The 3976-nt window shown below is 45.1% G+C and overlaps 1 non-coding gene across 1 annotated transcript; it reads left to right on the plus strand.

Moving 5' to 3' along the window:
• Positions 1-2551: 2551 nt before the first annotated feature.
• LOC120250891 lies at positions 2552-2658 on the plus strand. The gene has a single exon (XR_005533222.1). It is a non-coding gene; the product is annotated as a small nucleolar RNA R71 (small nucleolar RNA).
• Positions 2659-3976: the final 1318 nt, after the last annotated feature.

A 3976-nucleotide genomic window follows, 5' to 3' on the forward strand; every position in this document is an offset into this window, starting at 1 on the left:
ATGGAGAGGACTCCTCTGCAGATTCTCGTACGGGCGTGCGGAAATTACCCACGCCCGTGTGTGGTTAACGAGGTCGCTCACAAGGGCGAGTCCACGCCCCTGTTTGCTCTCGGGATGACCCGCCCAACTCTGTAGGAATTCACACGCCCGTGCGGAAATTACCCACGGGCATGTGACTGTTGCATAGTCATTCACAGGGGCAACCGCACGCCCCTGTGCCTTCCCTGGATGAGCTCGCAGTATACACCCATGGGCGTGTGGAAATTACACACGCATGTGTGTTTTCTCTGGATGACTTAGAAAAAATCTGCAGGCTCTGCAGAAATACTCTGAACATGTTTACACACTCAGAGCCTGCCCTATTATGCAAATTTTACCAGTGAAAAACAGGAAATAGAACCCAAACAACCAAACTTTCACCAATTCCTCATAAAACACACGATGAATTTTAGAAACCCACAACAAAATCACAGCGCAAGCATCTAAAAATTAAGACACCAACACTTAACAATTTATTCATGCAAACAAACTAAACTAAAAGATAAGAAAACAGTAATTGCTTGCGTTGCCTCCCAAGAAGCGCTTGTTTAACGTCACTTAGCTTGACGTATCTTGTCTTACCTCATGGGGGTCCATGAATGAAAGTTGCCCTCTTACCCATGGCTTGGAAACATGATGTGCAAAGTCTCTTGAGGGTAGAGTGTGTATTATCAGGCTTCGGATCAACTATCAATGGTTCATCCAACTTTTTTGGCTCATGTACGTCTCCAACAGCCTTGGAGCGTTTCCGGTGGCGTCTTGTAGCCCTCTTCATTCTCCGGAGCACCTTCTTCACGATCCCTGTGGTAGATGATACTTCTTCAGTCGACCCAAGCATTATTACTAGTTTATTGCTCTCCTCTTGGTCACACAAACCTTGATATGGATCCGGGTTGAACATTTCCTGCATGAATTCATCAACAAGCTCATCAGTAGTGTCTAGAAAATACAAAGTGTCATCAAAATCGAGAGAATGCCGCATGGCTTCAGCAAGGCGGTAAGTGAGTTTGTCATCTCCAACTCTCAATGTGAGCTCTCCGCCATCCATGTCAATCAATGCTTTGGAAGTCCGCAAGAACGGTCTCCCAAGTATCAAGGGTACATCCGCATCCTCATCGACATCTAGCACTACGAAGTCAACCGAAAAAATATACTTGTCAACCTTGACAAGCACGTCTTCAATGATACCTCTCGGATGTCACACCATTCGGTCCGCCAATTGTAAAGTCATCCGAGTAGACCTAGGCTCTCCCAAGCCTAGCTTTTGGAAGAAAGTGTATGGCATGACGTTGAGACTTGCCCCTGAATCCGCCAATGCCATTTCCTCACCTAAGTTGCCGATGTTACACGGAATGATGAAGCTTCCCATGTCTTTCTTCTTGTTCGGTATGTTCTTTTGCAGCACCGCTGAGCATGAAGCATCTAGCACCACTGAAGCACTCTCCTCCAACTTCCTCTTGTTAGTCAACAAGTCTTTCAGTAACTTTGCATACTTAGGCATTTGAGCTAATGCCTCTACAAAAGGAATGTTGATGTGGAGTTGCTTGAATAAACTCAGGAACTTCTTATACTGTTCATCCCCTTAGTCATTCTTCAATCTAGAGGGATAAGGGATTCTTTGCTTGAAAGGTGAGGGTGCCACCTCTTTCTCTTTCTTTGCTCCCTCCTCAACCTCTACAACCTCGGGTGCGTGTTTTTTTGGCTTCTCACTCGGAAGCCTCCCTTCAACCTCACAACCACTTCTCAGAGTGATCGCCTTAACATGTTCTCTAGGGTTGGTTTCCGTATTGCTTGGTAAACTTCCATGTGGCCTTTCGGAGAGAGACTTCGCAATTTACCCCACCTGATTTTCAAGGTTGTGCAAAGAGGCGGTGTGGTTCCGAAGTGTAGCCTCAAATGATTCAAACCGTGTATTTGCAGATTGAACAAATCTAGCCAAGTGCTTCTCCAAATCCGTCATTCGGTTTCCAAGCCTGAAATTCTGTTTTCCGCTTGAGGGGCTTGTTGTTGTTGTTGGAAACCCGGTGGCCCCATGGCCTTTTGTGGTCCTTGATTACTCCATGAAAAGTTGGGATGATTATTCCAACCTGAATTGTAAGTATTGCTATATGGGTTCCCTTGAGGTCTCATGCCATTACCTACAAAGTCAACATTTTCCACTGAAGAAACATCACCAATAACGATCGGGCAATCGGAGGGAGCATGTCCTCCACCACAACCGGTGCAATTGGGCACGGCCACAACTCTATTCGAAGCTATGAGATCCAGCTTCTTACTAAGACTCTCTACTTGCGCCGCCAATGAGGTTACCGCATCAATTTCATGGAGACCGGCCACCTTTTTCTTCTCCCTGGCATTCCATTGGTAGCTATTTAACCCCATTTCCTTAATTAATTGACGAGCCTCATCGGGAGTTTTGCTACCTAAGGTACCTCCTGCTGCCGCATGCAAGAGTTGACTTGTACTCGTGTTCAAACCATTGTAAAAGATTTGAACAATCATCCACTCTGGGAATCCGTGTTGCGAGCACTTTCTCAGGAGCTCCTTGAACCTTTCCCATGTCTTGAATAGAGACTCCAATTCCAACTGAACAAAGGACGAGATCTCATTCCTAAGCTTTGCTGATTTTCTGGGAGGAAAATAACGGGCTAGAAAAGCTTCTACCATCTCCTCCCATGTAGTAATTGATGCTCTAGGTAATGAGTGTAGCCACTGCTTCGCTCTCCGCTTCAAGGAAAATGGGAAGGCTCTCAATTTGATGGCATCATCCGTCACCCCATTTATCTTCAGCATATCACACACCTCGAGAAAGCTCTCTATGTGACTGTTTGGATCCTCATCGGCCAAATCGTTGAATTGGGCGGACCGCTGCAGCATATGGATGAATGCCGGCTTCAGCTCGAAGTTCTGAGCTATAATCGGTCGATGCACAATACTCGATTGTGTCCCCAACACTGAAGGTCTGGCATAGTCGGATAGTGTTCGCTGTTGCTCATTATGTTCTGCCATGTTTTCAGATTCCTCTCCTTCCAAATCAGCTGAATTATCCTGTTCTTGCACAGGTTCTTTCCCTTTTCTTCTAAATGTATGTTCAAGCTCAGGGTCTCCTTCAATCAATATTGATGGATTCCCTCGGGTCATAACCTGGAGCTACACCAAAATGAAAGAAAAAAAAAATCAGAATGATGATAGAATAAGAAGACGTGAAATAGAATGTGTGGTGAAATAGCTAAGAAAACAAAGTGCAAAGTATCTCTAAATGCCTAGCTCCATGGCAACGGCGCCAAAAACTTGCCAAGGTCCCCTTGCGTATATCCCACAAGTGCACGGGTTTGTCGAAGTAATAATCCCGGGTGAGCGGGTATCGAATGCACAGGGAGTAGGGAATAAAAATACTTATTTCGATTCATAGCTATGTAAAAGATCAATGATAATGAGTGTGATAATGATTCAATTCTCAATAGTAAAAGCAACAAGTGAGAGAGCAAAAGTAAAGAAGGGGGTAAGGCAATCGATAAAGATGAGGTACCTGGATAATGCTCCACCTAGGATAATTGTTTCAAGTGCAAGAACCCTCTACTATGCTTCCTAATCAATGCAATGGTGAGCCGTGGAAATCCTTAATTACATAGTCCTAAATCTAAGGTCAACTAAGCCTAACTCTATACATCTCCCGGAGGAGAAATCGAACAATCTCAAGACCTCGCACTCGCATAGAGTTGCAATGAGCTCTAGGGATTCCAAGTGATAAATCTCTTCCTAATTATAGACCTAACTCTTTGGTCAAGGTGGAAGGTCCCTAACCACAATTGAGCCCTAGATACTAAGATCACCTCAACGCTTCACTCCGTTGCACGCGCAACTAAGCCCCAGCGGAAGTTCATCCCTTAGACCATTCACTCTATTATGGCCGCAAAGAACTTGAGGAATGAAGGTA

The sequence above is a fragment of the Dioscorea cayenensis genome, chromosome 19 (assembly GCF_009730915.1).
Source record: "Dioscorea cayenensis subsp. rotundata cultivar TDr96_F1 chromosome 19, TDr96_F1_v2_PseudoChromosome.rev07_lg8_w22 25.fasta, whole genome shotgun sequence".
Taxonomy (NCBI): Eukaryota; Viridiplantae; Streptophyta; class Magnoliopsida; order Dioscoreales; family Dioscoreaceae; genus Dioscorea; species Dioscorea cayenensis.